At 44.9% G+C, this 24,290-nt stretch overlaps 1 long non-coding RNA gene across 1 annotated transcript in view; it reads left to right on the forward strand.

The window, feature by feature from the left end:
• The first annotated feature begins 1,364 nt into the window (after positions 1 to 1,364).
• Positions 1,365 to 24,290, forward strand: part of LOC130274277 (uncharacterized) — a 58,471-nt gene continuing 35,545 nt past the window's right edge. Inside the window, exons 1-3 of the long non-coding RNA XR_008844307.1 lie at positions 1,365 to 1,456; positions 1,542 to 1,631; positions 20,110 to 20,209. This is a non-coding gene — a long non-coding RNA (uncharacterized LOC130274277). The remainder of the gene's footprint in view (positions 1,457 to 1,541; positions 1,632 to 20,109; positions 20,210 to 24,290) is intronic.

A 24,290-nucleotide genomic window follows, 5' to 3' on the forward strand; every position in this document is an offset into this window, starting at 1 on the left:
TGAATACTACAGAGGAAATTCTTTTCTTTTTGGAATGCTCTCTGATGACATCACGAGCACAGTGCTCTCTGCTGACATTATTATTATAATAATAATAATAAGTCTTTATTTATTTAGTGTTGTCCTTAGTGGGATTTGAACCCAAGGCCCCAGCACTGAAAGGCAGCAGTGCTAACTACTAAGCCACCATGTTGCCCTTAGCATAAATCTGCTATGCACGGTTGCTAAAATGGACAGAGATGTCAGCAGAGAGCACTGTGCTCGTGATGTCATCAATGTTCCAAAAAGAAAGGAATTTCCTCTGTAGCATTCAGCAGCGAATAAGTACTGGAAGGATTAAGATTTTTTAATAGAAGTAATTTACAAATATGTTTAACTTTCTGGCACCAGTTGATTTCAAAGAAAAAAGGTTTTTACCGGAGTACCCCTTTAAAGGGGTTTTCACATCTTGCAAAGTTATCCCCTATGCACAGGATAAAGGATACTTATCTAATTTCAGGGTGTCTGACCAATGGGGCCTCCGCAGTCTTAACTATGGGGACCCAAGCCTCCTGTTATGATGGAGCAGCAGGTAGCGCATGCGCACCCCCACTCCATTCACTCTCTATGGGAACTGCCGGAGGTAGCCAAGTACAGAATTCTGATGTCTCTGTTGCTCCTATAGAATGAATGGAGCAGCGGCAAGCATGACCCGCCACTCCATTCTAATGGGAAACTTAAAGGGGTACTACGATGGAATTTTTTTTTTAAATCAACTGGTGCCAGAAAGTTGAACAGATTTGTAAATTACTTCTATTTAAAAATCTTAATCCTTCCAGTACTTATCAGCTGCTGTATGCTCCACAGGAAGTTCTTTTCTTTTTGGATTTCTTTTCTGTCTGAACAAAGTGCTCTCTGCTGACACCTCTGTCCATGTCAGGAACTGTCCAGAGCAGAAGATATCCCCATAGTAAACCTCTCCTGCTATGGACAGTTCCTGACATGGACAGAGGTGTCAACAGAGAGCACTGTGGTCAGACAGAAAAGAAATTCAAAAAGAAAAAAACTTCCCCTGTAGTATACAGCAGCTGATAAGTACTGGAAGGATTAAGATTTTTAAATAGAAGTAATTTACAAATCTGTTTAACTTTCTGGCACCAGTTTATTTAAAAAAAAAAACTTGTGGAGAACCCCTTTAAGTCATTGTTCCCGAGATCACAGGGGAACCCCTCCCCAATGAGTTATATATTTCTTATCCTGTCTACATGGACAATGTAGATTTCCACCACCATCTCTGCCCCCCAAGTTACATCCTTTAGCAGAAACTTCATCAACTTACAGAACTGAAACATTAAAAAAAATAAACTTTTTGTTGTGCCCATTGCAGTATATAGCTGCAGCGCTCAATGGATATCAAATAGAAGACTGGCAGCAGCTGTGAGGGATGTTCTGTCTTCGGATCAGGGCTTCCCAGTTGGTGAGACGACACACTTGGCATCACATTTTTCCTCCCATGTGCCAGTGTCACTGTACTATTATCTAAGCCTTTTATCCTCTTCCAGGAGCCTGACAGAGTTTCCTTCACAGCCCAGATACATGAGTGATATGTACTTTGATGATCATACAGAATCATTATTACAGCGCATTACAAGGTGAGAACTTCTCCTTTTACTCATTTTAAAAAAACAACACCGGAATAGGCATAATATATAGGAACATTTTAATATAAAGACTTCTCAGATCCTTGATTTATATGGCGTCCATCAATGTGAATGAAGAATAGAAGGAGGAGGAATCCATGATTGAGGATAGGGGATTCCCCATATAAATGACTGACTGACTGACTGACTGACTTTCTTTCTAAATTTCTAAATTGTTGCCCATATAAATTAAATACACTGAAGATACATAGAGGGTTAACCCTTTAATGATGCAGGCTTGTTTTGGGATAAAAAAAAAATTATTTTGTGATTTTGGGCTTTTTCACTTTTTAAAATCCATAACGCTTTCAGTTTTCCTCCTACAGGGCCGTATATAGACTTGTTTTATTCGGGAAAATTTGTATTTAGTTGTTGCATTATTCCTTTGACCACAAAATAACTTGGGTTGGGGGTGGGGTTTTGTGTTAACACAGTGCACTTCACGGTTAAAATGACATGTTTTCTGTATTTTGTAGGTCAGTACGTTTACATTAACCCCTTAAGGACGAGTGCCGTAAATTCCGGACGCAGTGATCGGAACGGGATGACTGCTGATATCTATCAGCAGCCATCCTGGCATATCGCCCAGGGGGGTCCTGACCCCTCCACCCCGCCCCCCCCCCCACCCCGATGTCAGCGATCGCAGCAAATCGCCGGTCAATTCAGACCGGCGATTTGCCGCTGTTCCGGGTTAATCGGGTCTCGGGTGACCGGGTAAAAAAGGGTGAATGGGGCTGTCCGATGGTAGTCTGTGCCATGGTGGTTGTATTTAAGCAACAGCTGGAGGCACATTTTTTCTATGAAAAAGTGTGCATTTAGCTGTTGCATAACTACAACTCCCAGCATGCACAGACTACCAAAGGGCATGCTGGGAGTTGAAGCATTGTGCCTCCAGCTGTTGCAAAACTACAACTCTCAGCATGTCCTTTGACTGTCAATGCATGCTGATTGTTGCAGTTTTGCAACAGCTGGAGACCCATTGTGAAACAGAGTTTGTTACCTAACTCAGTGTTTCGCAACCAGTGTGCCTCCAGCTGTTGCAAAAATACAACTCCCTGCATGTACTGAGAGACTGTACATGCTGGGATTTGTAGTTTTGCAACAGCTGGAGGCACACTGGTTGCGAAACACTGAGTTAAGTAACAAATGCTCAGTGTTTCGCAACCAATGTGCCTCCAGCTGTTGCATATCTACAACTCCCAGCATATATGGTCTGCCAGTGCATGCTGGGAGTTGTAATTTTGCAACAGCTGGAAGTTTGCCCCCGCCCCCCCATGTGAATGCAGGGGACATTCACACGGGCGGGTTTATAGCATGTTTTCTACTGCAAGTTTGAGATGCGGCAAATTTTCAGCCGCAGCTCAAACTCCCAGATCAAACTCACTATAAACCCAACCGTATGAATGCATCCTAAAAACACTACACTACACTACACAAAATTAAAAGTAAAACACTAAATATACACATACCCCTACACAGCCCCCCCCCCCCCCCCCCCCAATAAAAAAAAATAAAAATGTCTTGTACGGCACTGTTTCCAAAACAGAGCCTCCAGCTGTTGAAAAACAACAACTCCCAGTATTGCCGGACAGCCACTGACTGTCCAGGCATGCTGGGAGTTTTGCAACAGCTGGAGACACCCTGTTTGGGAAACACTGCCGTGGGTTAATTTTGTGGCAGACTGAAATCCCCAATTTAGGCCTGAAATGCGCATGGCACTCTCTCGCTTTGGAGCCCTGTCGTATTTCAAGGAAACAGTTTAGGGCCACATATGGGGTATTTCTGTACTCTGGAGAAATTGCGTTACAAATTTTGGGGGGCTTTTTCTCCTTTCACCCCTTATAAAAAGGTATAGTCGGGGTCTACACCAGCATGTTAGTGTAAAAAAAATTAATTTTTACACTAACATGCTGGTGTTGCCCCATACTTTTAATTTTCACAAGCGGTAAAAAGAAAAAAAAGACCCCCAAAATTTGTAACGCAATTTCTCCTGAATATGGAAATACCCCATATGTGGGCGTAAAATGCTCTGCGGGCGCACAACAAGGCTCAGGAGTGAGAGCATACCATGTACATTTGAGGCCTAAATTGGTGATTTGCACAGGGGTGGCTGATTTTACAGCGGTTCTGACATAAACGCAAAAAAATTTATACCCATATGTGACCACTTTTTGGAAACTACAAACTCACTATAAACCCAACCGTATGAATGCATCCTAAAAACACTACACTACACTACACAAAATTAAAAGTAAAACACTAAATATACACATACCCCTACACAGCCCCCCCCCCCCCCAATAAAAAAAAAAAAAAATGTCTTGTACGGCACTGTTTCCAAAACAGAGCCTCCAGCTGTTGAAAAACAACAACTCCCAGTATTGCCGGACAGCCACTGACTGTCCAGGCATGCTGGGAGTTTTGCAACAGCTGGAGACACCCTGTTTGGGAAACACTGCCGTGGGTTAATTTTGTGGCAGACTCAAATCCCCAATTTAGGCCTGAAATGCGCATGGCACTCTCTCGCTTTGGAGCCCTGTCGTATTTCAAGGAAACAGTTTAGGGCCACATATGGGGTATTTCTGTACTCTGGAGAAATTGCGTTACAAATTTTGGGGGGCTTTTTCTCCTTTCACCCCTTATAAAAAGGTATAGTCGGGGTCTACACCAGCATGTTAGTGTAAAAAAAAAAAAATTTTTACACTAACATGCTGGTGTTGCCCCATACTTTTAATTTTCACAAGCGGTAAAAAGAAAAAAAAGACCCCCAAAATTTGTAACGCAATTTCTCCTGAATATGGAAATACCCCATATGTGGGCGTAAAATGCTCTGCGGGCGCACAACAAGGCTCAGGAGTGAGAGCATACCATGTACATTTGAGGCCTAAATTGGTGATTTGCACAGGGGTGGCTGATTTTACAGCGGTTCTGACATAAACGCAAAAAAATTTATACCCATATGTGACCACTTTTTGGAAACTACACCCCTCACGGAATGTAACAAGGGGTATAGTGAGCCTTAACACCCCACAGGTGTTTGACAAATTTTCGTTAAAGTTGGATGTGAAAAAAAAAATGCTGGTGTTACCCTACATTTTTCATTTTTACAAGGGAGAATAGGAAAAAAGCCCCCCAAAATTTGTAGCCCCATTTCTTCTGAGTAAGATCATACCCCATATGTGGATGTAAATTGCTCTGCTGTCGAACTACAATGCTCAGAAGAGAAGGAGCGCCATTGGGATTTTGGAGAGAGAATGTGTCCGAAATTGAAGGCCATGTGTGTTTACAAAGCCCCCATAGTGCCAGAACAGTGGACCCCACCCCCCACATGTGACCCCATTTTGGAAACTACACTCCTCACATAATGTAATTAGGGGTACAGTGAGCATTTACACCCCACAGGTGTCTGACAGATTTTTGGAACAGTGGTCCGTGAAAATGAAAAATTTTATTTTTAATTTGCACAGCCCACTGTTCCAAAGATCTGTCAAACGCCAGTGGGGTGTAAATGTTCACTGCACCCCTTATTAAATTCTGTGAGGGGTGTAGTTTCCAAAATGAGGTCACATTTCCAAAATGAGGTCACATGAGGCCACTGTTCTGGCACTATAGGGGCTTTGTAAGCACACATGGCCTTCAATTTCAGACACATTCTCTCTCCAAAATCCCAATGGTCCACTGTTCTGGCACCACGGGGGGCATTGTAAACGCACATGGCCCCTGACTTCTATTCCAACCAAATTATCTCACCAAACGCTCAATGGCCCTCCTTCTCTTCTTTTCCTGTCCAACTTTACCAGAAATTTGTCAAACGCCTGTGGGGTGTTTAGGCTAATTGTACCCCTTGTTACTTTCCTTGAGGGGTGTAGTTTCCAAAATAGTATGCCATGTGTTTTTTTTTTTGCTGTTCTGGCACCATAGGGGCTTCCGAAATGCGACATGCCCCCCAAAAACCATTTCAACAATTTTTTTTTCCCAAAAGCCAAATGTGACTTCTTCTCTTCTGAGCATTGTACTGCACTAGCAGAGCACTTGATGTCCACACATGGGGTATTTCCATACTCAGAAGAAATGGGGATTACAAAATTTGGGGGGCATTTTCTCCTATAACCCCAAATGTAAAATTTGGAGGAAAACCAGCATTTTAGTGAAAAAAAAAATCATTAATTTTAGTGAAAAGTCGTCAAACACCTGTGGGGTGTTAAGGCTCACTTGGCCCCTTGTTATGTTCCTTGAGGGATGTAGTTTCCAAAATAGTATGCCATGTTGTTGTTTTTTTTTGCTGTTGTGGCACCATAGGGGCTTCCTAAATGTGACATGCCCCCCAAAAACCATTTCAGAAAAACTCACTCTCCAAAATCCCATTGTCGCTCCTTCCCTTCTGAGCCTTGTAGTGCACCCACAGAGCACTTGACATCCACCTATGAGGTATTTCCTTACTCGAGAGAAATTGGGTTTCAAATTTTGGGGGGCTTTTTCTCCTTTTACCCCTTGTAAAATTTTAAAACTGGGTCTACAAGAACATGAGAGTGTAAAAAATGAAGATTTTGAATTTTCTCCTTCATTTTGCTGCTATTCCTATGAAACACCTAAAGGGTTAACACACTTTCTGAATGTCATTTTGAATACTTTGAGGGGTGCAGTTTTTATAATGGGGTCATTTATGGGTTATTTCTAATATAAAGACTCCTCAAATCCACTTCAAAACTGAACTGGTCCCTGAAAAATTCTGATTTTGAAAATTTTGTGAAAAATTGGAAAATTGCTGCTAAACTTTGAAGCCCTCTGATGTCTTCCAAAAGTAAAAACATGTCAACTTTATGATGCAAACATAAAGTAGACATATTGTATATGTGAATAAATATGTACGGTAATTTATTTGGAATATCCATTTTCCTTACAAGCAGAGAGCTTCAAAGTTAGAAAAATGCAACATTTTCAAAATTTTCATGAAATTTGGGGATTTTTCACCAAGAAAGGATTCAAGTAATGTTTACCACTGTGTTAAAGTACAACATGTCATGAAAAAACAATCTCGGAATCAGAATAATCGGTAAAAGCATCCCAGAGTTATTAATGCATAAAGTGATAGTGGTCAGTATTGCAAAAAAGGGCTGCATCCTTAAGGTGAAAAAGGGCTCAGTCCTTAAGGGGTTAAAGGGGTACTCCACTGCCCCAGTGTTCAGAACATTTTGTTCCGAACACTGGGTGCAGGCTGCGGGTATCATGACTGCTTGGCCACGCCCTTGTGATGTCATTCCACCCCCCCTAAATGTAAGTCTATGGGAGGGGGTGTGATGACTACAACGCTCCCTCCCATAGACTTGCATTGAGGGGGCGTGGTGTGACTTCACGATCCCCGCCAGCCAGCTAGGGCAGAGGAGTACCCCTTTAATGCCCAACTTATAGAGGTTACGTTTTATTACACTACTTTTAAAAATGTTAACTTTTTGTAAGAAAATGAGTAGGCTTCACATTGACCTTTCTTGCCCATATAACTTTTATTTTTACATAATTTGGGGCTGTGTACGGTTTGATTTTTATTAGTTTTTTTCTGATATTGACATGACCAAAATCAGCAATTCTGGACTTTTGTATGTTTTTTTAAGTGTATGCCTTTCATCGTGCAATTTCACTTATGTTATATTTTAATAGTTTGGACATTTATGCTTGCAGCAATATGAAATATGTTAATGTTTATTTTATTTACATTATTTTATGTGGAAAATAGGGGTGGGGGGCAATTTTTTGTCCACATTGGGGACTATTACATGCAATATTTTGACTGCATACACTGCTCAATGCTGTGCCATAGGCATAGCATTGATCAGTGTTATAGGCCCTCCATTACTACAGGCGGCTGAGACTGTAGTACTAAAAACTAGAGGGAGACAGCAACTTTTTAATGAAATGCTGGTAACTTAGATGTGTGTGTGATCAAGCATCACATATGATCAATTGATAGTTGGTGAACCTTATGAAAGACAGTACAGAGGCATAGATCACCGTCTATATAAACGGAGTAGCAGATAATTTTGGGGAATAGATGATGTACAGTAATAAGTACTGTACACATAAAAAAAGTGAAGGGGTGTATGTCAAGGAGCCTGGGGTATCTTATGGATGTACAGAGATCGAATTAATCTATTAGGTTGAGGTTTTTAATGTATTCCTTGGGGAAAGAGGGTCTTTAATCTGAAGATCGAGTAGTTTTCTCTTTTTCTCAAGCTTTCAAAGCGTTGGTTGGTTTCCTTGGGAACGTGTTCAAAAGGAGTAATTTTGAAGGAACGGAAATTGCAATCGTGTTCAGTAGAGGCATGACGGGAGACACTGTGTAACTGGAATCTATTGGTGACATTTGATCAGTGTTTATTTATTCTGCTTCTCAAAGGCTGTATCGTCCGGCCCACATATTGCAGCCCACACGGGCATTTAAGTAGGCATATTATATATGAGTATATGAGGTGTTACAGTTCAGGAATGTCTTCAATTGGAAGGATTCATTAGTTATATAAGATTTGAAGGTTTTATGTCTGTGTGAAATATTTAGGCAACATTTAAAGTTCATGGCATCTATAACTACTTGGTGTTACAGGTAGACCCATGGCATTAGGTTTCTTGATGTGTTCAAGCTTACTATTAGCTAAGAGTTTTTTCAAGGATCTAGTTTTATAAAAGGTGGATAAAAACAGATTCTGTCTAATAAAAACTGGCTTGTGGTAAACTGGTATCGGATTGTAGGAAGAGAGAGACTGATGTAATAACCAGTTCATGTTCAGTTATCATGTATAAAGACGTAACGTCCATGGTCAAAAAAATATTGCTCCTTCCACTAAACATGTAACACAGAGTTGATTAAATTGACTGTGTCTCAAGTTTATGATGTCACGTATGGACAGGGAAGAAGTGCAACACTATTCTCGCCCACTCCCCCTTTTCCTGCGTACTTGCCTATCTGCCCTAGGCAGCGGATCGACAACCACGGTGACAGTCTAAATACGTAATGGAAGTCACTGTCAACAAAACAAACTATAATACAGTCAAAGTCAGGATACTGTAAGGGAGCACACAGACTAACAGAAATAATATCTAAACACACACACAATAAGTCACAGTCCACAAGCCGAGTCAGTACCAAGAGATCACAGAAATGCCAAGTCGCAGAAACAGGAGAAGGGTCAGAGTACGGAGCCAATAGGTCAGATATGCCCAAAATACAAGATACAATATAAATGCTAGCTAGGAGGTGAAGCACTTTCGCAGGCAAAGCCTGGATAAGCCTGGATGAATACTGAGGGTTTAAATACGGAGCTACACAGGTGAAAAGCCAACAAGGTCAGCTGACCACCCAGAGAACAGGGCCTTTCCACAGTAACCAGAATAAACAAAAAGCTCTCGGTGCAGATTAATCCCTCAGGTTCTTACATATGTAGGGAATAGAATTTCGTATTTTTAAAGAAAAATATCTATGTATTGAGATAGATTGGAGGTAAGTGAGTTAATGCCCGAAATAATTGGTCTATCTAGGGGTTTATTTGGATTTCTGTGGACTTTGGGCAAGTGGTAAAATAGGGGAATACTAGATTCTGGAATCGTGATAAAATCCAGTTCTTGTTTATTAAGTACCCTGGTAGAGAATCAATTTTGAAGAAGGATTTAAGATCAGCATAGTATAGGGATGTTGGATTTTGTCAAGTGTAATGTTAAAAGTTGTGTCAGATGGAAGTCTATTTGCTTCTGCAATATAATTATCACAATCCATAATGACAATTCCTCCTTCTTTATCCTCCGATATGAAGACAATACTATTGTGAATAGCCAGATTTTTCAGTTCTGCTTTTTGCTTGTATGTCAAGTTATGAGGGTAGGAATATGATCAGTGACACAACTTATTAGAAGACACTTTAGCTGAGGATATTTCAATAAAATTCCCCTGATGATGAGAGGGATAAAAGCAAGATTTAGGTTTTAGTCTAGTGGATAGGGAGGATCCAAATACATTACATATCGAGGTCCTACATTGCAGATGTGAACGCTTTTATTTCTCTGTGTCCTTTTCAGGGCTGAGATAAATGCAAACCGTGAGAATGACAAAGCATTTTCTTCCATTTGTGTAGCAGTCATTGATATGAAAAAATACATTACTTAATTAACACATTTTTTAGGTTTAGCCACAAAGTAGACTACAGGAACATATAGGTAATTAGTGAACATTTACCTCTACATGTCTCTCTCTATAAGCCTATTCCATCCATCTTACTTTCTTTCTATCTTCCGTCCTTTAGGCTTCATGGGCTCATGGAACTGCTAGCCTCCATAATCCCAAAACCAAATATTTATTTAAAAAAAAAATAACATATTACTCTCTTGGATGTAAAAAGGCCACAGTCCTTTCCACAGTCCTTTATTAAGGGTAACATAAATCAATTAAATAAATTAATACATGTTTAATAAACAACACATTTGAAAATAAATTATTCATAAAAACTCCCATCAGATATCATTCAACCTCTCTACCCAGCATAGCTGGGTGACACCCACAGACATGACTAGGCACTAGTCCCCATCAGCAACCGTGGCCTTTTCAATTAGGGACTGAAGTCCCAGTTTGAAAATATCAACCCAAATATCCGACAAGTTAGTGCGATCAGACCTGTATAGTCCCTGGAGAAAACCTTCCAGATCCATGTGCCTATGAGAGCAACCACCAAGGGAATGAATGTAATGCGCCATACCTCTATTTAGCCTCTTTTTGAGAGAAACTTAATTCCTTGGAAGCCCATAATACCCTGGGAAAAATTTCTGAGAAAAAGACTGTGCAGGAGGGAAAAACAAAAGAACTTATGTGGTATCCCGGTACAGGACCTGGTCCTGTCCCTGTCTAAAGTCCCCTCAGCCAGAGTCCCTTCATTCCCATAGGGCTCTCCTGCAGGGCTTACCCCTGGTCGCCTCATATAAATTGTGTATTATTTAATGTATATACATAGGTATTATAAATGTATAGGACCTTAGTAGGTCGTGTGACTATAATTATGGTTGTACTATTGTTCAAGGACCTTCCAGGGTCATGTGATGTACCCAGAGTTCACTGGGTTCAGGACTTACAGGTTTGCTGACCAATGAGCTAAGTCCAGCCCCCTATTATATAAAGAGCTGTAGCCACTAAATTCACTCTCTTGTTCCTGCACTACAAAGCCAAGCACATCTGTTACGCCGAGCGCTCCGGGTCCCCGCTCCTCCCCGGAGCGCTCGCTTCACTCCCTCCGCTGCAGCGCTCCGGTCACGTCCTCTGACCCGGGGCGCTGCGATCCTGCTGCCAGCCGGGATGCGATTCGCGATGCGGGTAGCGCCCGTTCGCGATGCGCACCCCGGCTCCCCTACCTGACTCGCTCCCCGTCTGTTCTGTCCCGGCGCGCGCGGCCCCGCTCCCTAGGGCGCGCGCGCGCCGGGTCTCTGCGATTTAAAGGGCCACTGCGCCGCTGATTGGCGCAGTGGTTCCAATTAGGGTTTTCACCTGTGCACTTCCCTATATTACCTCACTTCCCTTGCACTCCCTTGCCGGATCTTGTTGCCTTAGTGCCAGTGAAAGCGTTCCTTGTGTGTTCCTTGCCTGTGTTTCCAGACCTTCTGCCGTTGCCCCTGACTACGATCCTTGCTGCCTGCCCCGACCTTCTGCTACGTCCGACCTTGCTTCTGCCTACTCCCTTGTACCGCGCCTATCTTCAGCAGCCAGAGAGGTGAGCCGTTGCTGGTGGATACGACCTGGTCACTACCGCCGCAGCAAGACCATCCCGCTTTGCGGCGGGCTCTGGTGAAAACCAGTAGTGGCTTAGAACCGGTCCACTAGCACGGTCCACGCCAATCCCTCTCTGGCACAGAGGGTCCACTACCTGCCAGCCGGCATCGTGACAGTAGATCCGGCCATGGATCCCGCTGAAGTTCCTCTGCCAGTTGTCGCTGACCTCACCACGGTGGTCGCCCAGCAGTCACAACAGATAGCGCAACAAGGCCAACAGCTGTCTCAACTGACCGTTATGCTACAACAGTTGCTACCACAGCTTCAGCAGTCATCTCCTCCGCCAGCTCCTGCACCTCCTCCGCAGCGAGTGGCCGCTCCTGGGATACGCTTATCCTTGCCGGATAAATTTGATGGGGACTCTAAGTTTTGCCGTGGCTTTCTTTCCCAATGTTCCCTGCATCTGGAGATGATGTCGGACCTGTTTCCCACTGAAAGGTCTAAGGTGGCTTTCGTAGTCAGTCTTCTGTCCGGAAAAGCCCTGTCATGGGCCACACCGCTCTGGGACCGCAATGACCCCGTCACTGCCTCTGTACACTCCTTCTTCTCGGAAATCCGAAGTGTCTTTGAGGAACCTGCCCGAGCCTCTTCTGCTGAGACTGCCCTGTTGAACCTGGTCCAGGGTAATTCTTCCGTTGGCGAGTATGCCGTACAATTCCGTACACTTGCTTCAGAATTGTCCTGGAATAATGAGGCCCTCTGCGCGACCTTCAAAAAAGGCCTATCCAGCAACATTAAAGATGTTCTGGCCGCACGAGAAATTCCTGCTAATCTACATGAACTTATTCACCTAGCCACTCGCATTGACATGCGTTTTTCTGAAAGGCGTCAGGAACTCCGCCAAGATATGGACTCTGTTCGCACGAGGCGTTTCGTCTCCTCGGCTCCTCTCTCCTCTGGTCCCCTGCAATCTGTTCCTGTGCCTCCCGCCGTGGAGGCTATGCAGGTCGACCGGTCTCGCCTGACACCTCAAGAGAGGACACGACGCCGTATGGAGAACCTCTGCCTGTACTGTGCTAGTACCGAACACTTCCTGAGGGATTGTCCTATCCGTCCTCCCCGCCTGGAAAGACGTACGCTGACTCCGCACAAAGGTGAGACAGTCCTTGATGTCTACTCTGCTTCTCCACGTCTTACTGTGCCTGTGCGGATGTCTGCCTCTGCCTTCTCCTTCTCTACAGTGGCCTTCTTGGACTCTGGATCTGCAGGAAATTTTATTTTGGCCTCTCTCGTCAACAGGTTCAACATCCCAGTGACCAGTCTCGCCAGACCCCTCTACATCAATTGTGTAAATAATGAAAGATTGGACTGTACCATACGTTTCCGCACGGAGCCCCTTCTTATGAGCATCGGATCTCATCATGAGAGGATTGAACTTTTGGTCCTCCCCAATTGCACCTCGGAGATTCTCCTTGGACTTCCCTGGCTTCAACTTCATTCCCCAACCCTGGATTGGTCCACTGGGGAGATCAAGAGTTGGGGGTCCTCTTGTTCCAAGAACTGTCTAAAACCGGTTCCCAGTAACCCTTGCCGTAACTCTGTGGTTCCTCCAGTAACCGGTCTCCCTAAGGCCTATATGGACTTCGCGGATGTTTTCTGCAAAAAACAAGCTGAGACTCTACCTCCTCACAGGCCTTATGATTGCCCTATCGACCTCCTCCCGGGTACTACTCCACCCCGGGGCAGAATTTATCCTCTCTCTGCCCCAGAGACTCTTGCCATGTCCGAATACGTCCAGGAGAATCTAAAAAAGGGCTTTATCCGTAAATCCTCCTCTCCTGCCGGAGCCGGATTTTTCTTTGTGTCCAAAAAAGATGGCTCCCTACGTCCTTGCATTGACTACCGCGGTCTTAATAAAATCACGGTTAAGAACCGCTACCCCTTACCCCTCATCTCTGAACTCTTTGATCGCCTCCAAGGTGCCCACATCTTCACTAAATTGGACTTAAGAGGCGCCTATAACCTCATCCGCATCAGAGAGGGGGACGAGTGGAAAACGGCATTTAACACCAGAGATGGACACTTTGAGTATCTGGTCATGCCCTTTGGACTGTGCAATGCCCCTGCCGTCTTCCAAGACTTTGTCAATGAAATTTTTCGTGATCTGTTATACTCCTGTGTTGTGGTATATCTGGACGATATCCTAATTTTTTCTGCCAATCTAGAAGAACACCGCCAGCATGTCCGTATGGTTCTTCAGAGACTTCGTGACAACCAACTCTATGCCAAAATTGAGAAATGTCTGTTTGAATGCCAATCTCTTCCTTTTCTAGGATATTTGGTCTCTGGCCAGGGACTACAGATGGATCCAGACAAACTCTCTGCCGTCTTAAATTGGCCACGCCCCTCCGGACTCCGTGCTATCCAACGCTTTTTGGGGTTCGCCAATTATTACAGGCAATTTATTCCACATTTTTCTACCATTGTGGCTCCTATCGTGGCTTTAACCAAGAAAAATGCTGATCCCAAGTCCTGGCCTCCTCAAGCAGAAGACTCCTTTAAACGACTCAAGTCTGCCTTTTCTTCGGCTCCCGTGCTCTCCAGACCTGACCCTTCCAAACCCTTCCTATTGGAGGTTGATGCCTCCTCAGTAGGAGCTGGAGCTGTTCTTCTACAAAAAAATCCTTCCGGGCATGCTGTCACTTGTGGTTTTTTCTCTAGGACCTTCTCTCCAGCGGAGAGGAACTACTCCATCGGGGATCGAGAGCTTCTAGCCATTAAATTAGCACTTGAGGAATGGAGGCATCTGCTGGAGGGATCAAGATTTCCTGTTATTATCTACACCGACCACAAGAACCTCTCCTACCTCCAGTCGGCCCAACGGCTGAATCCTCGCCAGGCCCGGTGGTCTCTGTTCTTTGCCCGATTTAATTTTGAGATTCACTTTCGTCCTGCCGATAAGAACATTAGGGCCGATGCTCTCTCTCGTTCCTCGGATGCCTCAGAAGTTGATCTCCCTCCGCAACACATCATTCCACCTGACTGCCTGATCTCCACTTCTCCTGCCTCCATCAGGCAGACTCCTCCAGGAAAGACCTTTGTTTCTCCACGCCAACGCCTCGGAATCCTCAAATGGGGTCACTCCTCCCATCTCGCAGGTCATGCGGGCATCAAGAAATCTGTGCAACTCATCTCCCGCTTCTATTGGTGGCCGACTCTGGAGACGGATGTTGGGGACTTTGTGCGAGCCTGCACTATCTGTGCCCGGGATAAGACTCCTCGCCAGAAGCCCGCTGGTTTTCTTCATCCTCTGCCTGTCCCCGAACAGCCTTGGTCTCTGATTGGTATGGATTTTATTACTGATTTACCCCCTTCCCGTGGCAACACCGTTATTTGGGTGGTCGTTGATCGATTCTCCAAAATGGCACATTTCATCCCTCTTCCTGGTCTTCCTTCTGCGCCTCAGTTGGCTAAACAATTTTTTGTACACATTTTTCGTCTTCACGGGTTGCCTACGCAGATTGTCTCGGATAGAGGGGTCCAATTCGTGTCTAAATTCTGGAGGGCTCTCTGTAAACAACTCAAGATTAAATTAAATTTTTCCTCTGCATATCATCCCCAGTCCAATGGACAAGTAGAAAGAATTAACCAGATCCTGGGTGATTATTTGCGACATTTTGTTTCCTCCCGCCAGGATGACTGGGCAGATCTCCTTCCATGGGCCGAATTTTCGTATAACTTCAGGGTCTCTGAATCTTCCTCCAAATCCCCATTTTTCGTGGTGTACGGCCGTCACCCTCTTCCCCCCCTCCCTACCCCCTTGCCCTCTGGTCTGCCCGCTGTGGATGAAATTTCTCGTGACCTTTCCATTATATGGAGAGAGACCCAAAATTCTCTCTTACAGGCTTCTTCACGCATGAAGAGGTTCGCGGATAAGAAAAGAAGAGCTCCCCCCGTTTTTTCCCCTGGAGACAAGGTATGGCTCTCCGCTAAATATGTCCGCTTCCGTGTCCCTAGCTACAAGTTGGGACCACGCTATCTTGGTCCTTTCAAAATTTTGTGTCAAATTAATCCTGTCTCTTATAAACTTCTTCTTCCTCCTTCTCTTCGTATCCCTAATGCCTTTCACGTCTCTCTTCTCAAACCACTCATCCTCAACCGTTTTTCTCCCAAATCTGTTCCTCCCACTCCTGTTTCCGGCTCCTCGGACGTCTTCTCGGTCAAGGAAATTTTGGCTGCCAAAAAGGTCAGAGGGAAAAATTTTTTTTTAGTAGACTGGGAGGGTTGTGGTCCTGAAGAGAGATCCTGGGAACCTGAGGACAACATCCTTGACAAAAGTCTGCTCCTCAGGTTCTCAGGCTCCAAGAAGAGGGGGAGACCCAAGGGGGGGGGTACTGTTACGCCGAGCGCTCCGGGTCCCCGCTCCTCCCCGGAGCGCTCGCTTCACTCCCTCCGCTGCAGCGCTCCGGTCACGTCCTCTGACCCGGGGCGCTGCGATCCTGCTGCCAGCCGGGATGCGATTCGCGATGCGGGTAGCGCCCGTTCGCGATGCGCACCCCGGCTCCCCTACCTGACTCGCTCCCCGTCTGTTCTGTCCCGGCGCGCGCGGCCCCGCTCCCTAGGGCGCGCGCGCGCCGGGTCTCTGCGATTTAAAGGGCCACTGCGCCGCTGATTGGCGCAGTGGTTCCAATTAGGGTTTTCACCTGTGCACTTCCCTATATTACCTCACTTCCCTTGCACTCCCTTGCCGGATCTTGTTGCCTTAGTGCCAGTGAAAGCGTTCCTTGTGTGTTCCTTGCCTGTGTTTCCAGACCTTCTGCCGTTGCCCCTGACTACGATCCTTGCTGCCTGCCCCGACCTTCTGCTACGTCCGACCTTGCTTCTGCCTACTCCCTTGTACCGCGCCTATCTTCAGCAGCCAGAGAGGTGAGCCGTTGCTGGTGGATACGACCTGGTCACTACCGCCGCAGCAAGACCATCCCGCTTTGCGGCGGGCTCTGGTGAAAACCAGTAGTGGCTTAGAACCGGTCCACTAGCACGGTCCACGCCAATCCCTCTCTGGCACAGAGGGTCCACTACCTGCCAGCCGGCATCGTGACAACATCTCAGCAGAAATCACAATTAATCTAGGCCAAAGCCTAAGAACCAGCAGGTACTAAACCGTGAGTTACAAAGCTCAATCTATCAAATCCTGTGTGACTACTACCAGCTAGAATATTATAATTAGTAGCACCGTGGCCTGCATCAAAGCTCATTGCTACCAAGTCCCAGCAAAACCTGTGAGGAACCTGCATTCCGGTTGCCTCTTAAGAGACTTATTTATAGAGACTGTTGCATAAAATCTTCAAGTAAAGTTCTTCAGTTTATTTATAAAGTCTGCTGTGGACATTCCGTTATTTTCCCTGCCGTTTCTGGGACGGTGGGCGGTAGGACCATTAACACTAAGGAAACCTCACCCTGGCATCACAACATCTAAGGGTTAATACCACCAGACCCTGCACTTACATCACCGCAACACCCCAGACCGCACAACTCTCCTGGTTCACCACACTTACATTATGAAAAAAGCACAGAATTGTCGTACCCTCCTGCGTGTATGACAAGAATGTTAGGTGGGTCTACCAAATTTCCATCTTTAATTTAACCAGCTCAGGTCACTAACGTAACCCCAACATACTTTAAAATCCTTCCTGTTTAAATCTAAATTTGTTGCACTGCACAAAAGTGTGGCCCAGTATCCAGACCACTTGGCAACCGGCTCCTGAAAGAAATCAAACAGTCTAAAGGTTGGGACGAACATAGCTCAAATACTTGAATGATACCCCACTGCTTTTTTGCTTCTGGATTTAAACCCCATAATGGGGCCTCTGTGGCTGCACCAATTCTAAACGAGTGTGAACTGAATTTAAGGTGACCTAGGCCGAAAAATTAAAAAACTTTTTTCAAATTCAAAAGAGGTTTTATTGAAAGAACAGGTGTAAAATACAGAGCACAAGTTAGATAAATCCATTCTAGGTAGATCGAAGCTCAGCTCAGCCCATGTCTTCTCTGCCACCAAGCTATGAAAATAATCCCAAACCATGAAAATAATAAAAAAAAATCCCAAACCAGCTCCCACAAGTGGTGTGAGCAGGGAAAACCAATGGAATCGACCTCCGGTGCCAGCTCCTGGAACCTGTGGAATTGAGACCGGAATAACACCCCTAACATACTTAGCCTTTAACCAAACACTGCCACATCATCACTGGTGTGTCCCTGCCGGGCACTCCTTCTTCCTGCAGAGGCATAGGGAGTTTCACTATCCTGCTGCACCCAAAGTTCTGGGTCCTGGTCTGCCACTATCTCATCCAGTCCCGCATCTCCATCTTCCAGGCATTGCTGCAGCCATGTCTCACTGCTGGTTCCCTCAGCCCTTGCCAACAGCTGTTGGCACAGCTCTTTTACTGCGGCTGTGGCAGAGGAACCAAGGTCAGAGCCCATCTTTGTTCTTCTTTCTTGCAGGGCCGCTGTTCACTTCTTGACTCGTTTTCAACACCAACATGAGCTCCTCTTCGGTGGCACAGACCCTCACTGTGGCGGTATATAGCCCACTCTTCTTTCCGCTGCTCGATACAGCTGTCAATCCCAAGCCAGCTCTAACCATCCATACTCCTATATAGGGATGTGGACTAGACCAATAGGGAATAAATGGCAAAAAGAATAAATACAGAAATACAAGTAATAACCTACAGCAAAAAAAGTTTTGGGAATAAGAAGGTCCCTGCTATGTTGCCTTCCGCTAAGGCTACAGTTACAGTCTTCTCCTCTATCAGTCTTTTCCTTTTGTGTTAAAAATGTTTTAAATCGTGACCTTAATGATCTGCTGCTTACAGACTGTGGCTCCTCATGACTGGAATGGTGGAACATATTATCCGCATCCATTTTACGGTCATCAACATATGTGAAGACTTCACATTGCCATTCATATTTTTGATAGAAAGTTTTGGCAGAATATACAGTGTACCAAGTCAACTATAGATACATAATGAGACCTTCTCTCCAATCCTTAGTAACTATCAGAGTGAAGGAATTGTTGAATGTTGGAATGTTATTTTAGCGAAAACCATTGTGCTTTGATGTCAAAAACCCGTGATGTCATAAGGTTGATCCCCAACAGCACCAGAAGCCAGTGCTTATCATTTGTCATTTAACCTATCACAGAATTTCTGCAGTTTTTTTTAGTCGAAACAAAAAAAAAAAAAAAAAAAAAAATCTATATATATATATATATATATATATATATATAAAATAATAACTAATACCTAAACGGCTTAATAGAAAAACTGGCCTTGTTGTCCATAGCAACGATTAACAGATCATCTCAAGGACTGCACTTTATCATCTATGACAATATACTGCAATATTCTGGATATTGGCTATTGCCGTTTCAATTCATCAACTAACCTACTAATTTAACTATTAATCTACAATTAACCATTTAACTATAATTAGATATACTTATCATGTTATTTGAATGTGTATTTTAGGTCTCATTATGAAGTTCAGAGTATATTTATTTAACAGCAAGGGTCCTGCAGTATTTATTCTATACTGTTGTTTTTATTTCATAATAGGTTTGTGATGACATATTAACTAACTATTTACTTACTTGTTCATCATAAATTATTAACTATTCACCTTCTTGTCTATAATAAATTTGGGATTGGATTAATAACTGCCGTATTTTTCGCCCTATAGGACGCACCGGCGTATAAGACGCACCCAATTTTTAGGTGCAAAATCTAAAAAATGAAAGATTTTGAACCCAATAGTGGTCTTCAACCTGCGGAACTCCAGATGTTGCAAAACTACAACTCCCAGCATGCCCGGACAGCCGTTGGCTGTCTGGGCATGCTGGGAGTTGTAGTTTTGCAACATCTGGAGGTCCGCAGATTGAAGACCACTGCATAGGAGGTAATACTCACATCACGATTTTGCAATACTGTTTTCCATCAGTTTTTTTCCCAAAACCGTATGGGTCTAAAAACAGACTGAACCGGATTGAACAGTATGAGAAAAAGCAAACCGTATGCGTTTTTTAACTGTATACGGTTTGAAAAAATGTATCAGTTTCCATACTGTTCCATACGTTTTTGGCTGTGAATATTTGATTTTGTCTAGCAATTTTGTACATTTTTAAATAAAGATTTCATTGTTTAATTGACTTTGGAGTCCAAAGCGCATGCACAATGCACAAAACGCGTACGGTTAACCGTATTGACCCGCATACGGTTGCAATATGGTTTTCAAACAGGACTAAAAACCGTGGTCGGACACGGTTTTCAGAACGGGAAAAAAACGTGTTGGCAGCAAACCGTATGCACCCGTATGCATTCTGATGCATACGGTTTTCAATGATTTATCAATGTATACGTTTTTCAATACGGTCCCATACGGTTTTTACTAAGAAACCGCATACGGGAACCGGATTGGAAAATCGTGATGTGAACCCAGCCTAACTCAATCATTGATAGACCTGACAAAGGGGTGATCCTTTTGAAACATGTTTTCCCTATTGCTCAATAAATGTTCTTTGTTATTTTAATTGAGGACCTTGTTTGTCACCTCTGCAAGATGGCGTGCGCCAAGAATCATACCCGTTGTTCCAAGAGTCCACTCGGACCTTCTGTATTTAGTTTCCACTGACCATTATAGGTGACACCCGTCTGGGTAGCAGGCAGCAGCATCGGCTAACTCCTACTATCAAATACTGTATGCGATCATAGGTGTTGTACCCTGATCTCAAAACCAAAAGGTGAGCAGTTTTTCTCTACTTTTAATAATTTGTGTAAGGTTGTAAGGGAGTGACCATATGTTCTTTTTCATGCACTATGTTTGATGATAGATTTTGGTCTATAAAATCATGTTTTCATTCTAAGCTCAGAAGTCGTAGGGGCTGGCTTGAGCTGCAGCATACCTCCTCCCTGCCCTGCATGATTGATGTACAAGGCTCAGAGAGGGAACACAAACCCTGTACATCAATATTGCAGAGCAGGAAGGGGTGGGGGGAGGGAGGGGCTCATGCATACTGCAGCTCAGACTGGCCTCTATGGTACCTGAGCTTAGAAGAAAAACACGATTTTATAATTTTTCTAATCAGCCATCAGCTAAGAAACAGGTATCATTTGTTTTACTTCCCTGTCAGCTATCTGCCCATGTCTGCAGCTCGGAACATGATATAGAGCTTACAGATTCCCTTTAAATAACCATTTCTGACAGCAAGCATAGATCATAAAACCAAGAAAAGTTGCATAATTTTCATTAAACACCTAATCACATTTATTTAATAAAAAAGAAAAGACTTATAAATGTTAGTTTTATACATTATCATTTTTAGTTTATATTGAACGTACCTTCAATTTTTTTTAGGGGTTGGGGGGGACACACTACAGTCTACATGTTCGGTAGCAGGAAAGAATTTTCCAATCTTGTGACTTTTTATTGATGTCATCGCATGCAAAAGATTTGTCACACAACAATTGACACGTCTAGTGACACTCATGATTACTATGGCCGATGCAACTGTCATCCTGCAATGCTGCTCAGATAAATAATGAAATATGTAATTTTTAGTTATTATTAAGCTTTCATTCGTTTCACCCTTGCCTAGGATGACTCAGCTGTGCTTGGTGCCTGATACCAATTGAATAACTTCCATTACTGCTGAAATAGCTGATAATTGGAGGAATATGTTAGTCCTTTTAATAAAGAAAGTTTCCCTTAAAGGGGTGCTCCGGTGCTTACACATCTTATCCCCTACCCAAAGGATAGGGGATAAGATGCCTGATTGCAGGAGTCCCGCAGCTGGGGACGACCGTGATCATGCACGCGGCACCCCGTTAGTAATCAGTCCCCGGAGCGTGTTGGCTCCGGGTCTGATTACGGTCGACCGCAGGGCCGGTGGCGTGTGACGTCCCGCCCCCGTGTGACATCATGCTCCGCCCCTGAATGCAAGCCTACGGGAGGGGGCGTGATAGCTATTACGCCCCCTCCCTTAGGCTTGCATTGAGGGGCAGAGCGTGACATCACACGGGGGCGGGTGCGTGACTTCACACGCCGCCGGCCCTGCGGTCGACCGTAATCAGACCCGGAGCGAACGCGCTCCGGGGACTGATTACTAACGGGGTGCCGCGTGCATGATCACGGGCGTCCCCAGCTGCGGGACTCCTGCGATCCTTTGGATAGGGGATAAGATGTGTAAGAACCGGTGTACCCCTGTAAAGGGCTTGTTCCCATTAATACGGCGATATGGCACAGATGCCAGCGTGTAGGTGTTAGATAAAAATTTTTTGCATGCAGCAATTTTTTCATCCAGCAAAACCATGCTGAAGGGCATCTATGCTATTGGGGGGAGGGGCTTTAATAGGGCTCACCAGGCACTTTATTTAAGGTGCAGATCTGCAGTGCATCATACCCAGTGGCGTTGCGACCCGGGTGCGGCCCGCACTGGGTGACACCAACCTAATGGGGTGACACCAAGACGCTCCGCAGCACCCCCCCCCCTCCCCAGCTACACAGACACCCCCCCATCTGTGCCCGACCGGCCTTCCATCCATCAGCACCCCTCCCCCCCTGCGCTGTGTGTGCGGTGTGCCCGTCCGTCAGCAACCCCTCTCTTTCACCTTCACTGTGCGCCCGTCCATCATCACACCCCCCCCCTCACCAGCACTGTGCCCAGCCTCCGCTCCCACGTCTGCGCCGGCCTGACATCACACCACATGGCCGCGCAGGAGGACGTCTGTTACGTCACTCGCACGGCGCACGGTGAGAAGGAGCGCTGCGCTGGATGGGTGGGTGTGTATGTCTGTCTCTCTGTCTCTCTCTGTCTGTCTGTCTCTATCTATGCTTGTGTGTGTGACTGTGTGTGTGTATGTGACTGTGTGTGTGACTCTGTGTGTGTGTGTTTGTGCGACTCTGTGTGTTTGTGTGACTCTGTGTGTGACTGTGTGTGTGTGTGTTTGTGTGTGTGTCTCTCTGTGTTGTATGTGTTTTTTGTGTGTGTGGGTGGGTGGGGGGCTATAACCAGCGATCTATTGTGGGGAGACTTTGACCCATTGTGGGGAACCTGCAAGGGAACCTGCGGCCTAATGTGGGGAGTCTATGCTACCTAATGTGGGGAGTCTATTCTACCTAATGTGGGGAGTCTATGCTACCTAATGTGGGGAATCTGTGCTACCAAATGTGGGGAGTCTATGCTACCTTATGTGGGGAATCTGTGCTACTGAATGTGGGGAATCTGTGCTACCTAATGTGGGGAAATTGCTACCTAATGTGGGGAATCGGTGCTACCTAATGTGGGGAAATTGCTACCTAATGTGGGGTAACTGGTACCTACCTAATGTGGGGGAACTGGTACCAAATGTGGGGAATCTATGCTGCCTAATGTGGGGAATAGATGCTACCTAATGTGGGGAAACTGCGACCTACCTAATGTGGGGGAACTGCTGCCTACCTAATGCTCCCCCCCTGGCAGTAGCACCCTCATCATCCACCAGCAACATCCCCCCCCCCAGCAGCACCTCCATCAGCAGATCCTGATGGTGGATGATGGAGGTGCTCCTGCCAGGAGGATGATTCTGCCGATGGATGATGGGGGTGATACTGCCAGGGGGGATGGCCAGTAGCACCCTCACCATCCTCCAGCAACACCCCCCCAGTAGTAGCACCCCCATCATCCACTAGCAACACCACCAATCCCCCCCTCCCGTGGTAATAGCATCAGCTAACGGATGTTGAGGGGTGTTACTGCGGTTGTGGTATTATATTCAGAGGGTGCACTGTATGGCAACGTTATATTCAGAGGGCGCTGTGGGTGGTAGTATTATATTCAGAGGGCGCAGTGGGTGGTAGTATTATATTCAGAGGGTGCAGTTTGTGGTAGTATTATTAGAGATGAGGGAACTTACAGTAAATTCTATTCGTCACGAACTTCTCGGCTCGGCAGTTGATGACTTATCCTGTGTAAATTAGTTCAGCCTTCAGGTGCTCCGGTGGGCTGGAAAAGGTGGATACAGTCCAAGGAAAGAGTCTCCTAGGACTGTATCCACCTTTTCCAGCCCACGGGAGCGCCTGAAAGCCGATCTAATTTATGCCGGAAAAGTTATCAACTGCCGAGCAGAGAAGTTTGTGACGAGTTGAATTTACTGTAGTTCGCTCATCTCTAAGTATTATATTCAGAGGGCGCAGTGGGTGGTAGTATTATATTCAGAGGGTACAGTATGTGGCGGTATTATATTCAGGGGTACAGTATGTGGCAGATTTATATTCAGGGGTACAGTATGTGGCAGATTTATATTCAGGGGTACAGTATGTGGCAGATTTATATTCAGGGGTACAGTATGTTGCAGATTTATATTCAGGGGTACAGTATGTTGCAGATTTATATTCAGAGGGTACAGTATGTGGCAGATTTATATTCAGAGGGTACAGTATGTGGCAGATTTATATTCAGAGGGCGCAGTTTGTGGTAGTATTATATTCAGAGGGTACAGTATGTGGTAGTATTATATTCAGTGGGTACAGTGTGTGGCGGTATTATATTCAGGGGTACAGTATGTGACAGATTTATATTCAGAGGGTACAGTATGTGTTGGTATTATATTCAGAATGTACAGTGTGTGGTAGTATTATATTCAGTGGGTATGGTGTATGGAAGGTTTATAATCAAAGAGTGTAGTGTATAGTAGTATTATATTTAGGGGATACAGTGTCTGTCAGGTTTATAATAATAATTGTTTTCATATAGAGGATGAGAATGCGCTGACATAGTGAGGAGACGTCTGGGCGTCACATTCTGCAGAGAGAAGTTTTAACTGAAACAAGTCCTGGCAGTATGT

The sequence above is a fragment of the Hyla sarda genome, chromosome 5 (assembly GCF_029499605.1).
Source record: "Hyla sarda isolate aHylSar1 chromosome 5, aHylSar1.hap1, whole genome shotgun sequence".
Taxonomy (NCBI): Eukaryota; Metazoa; Chordata; class Amphibia; order Anura; family Hylidae; genus Hyla; species Hyla sarda.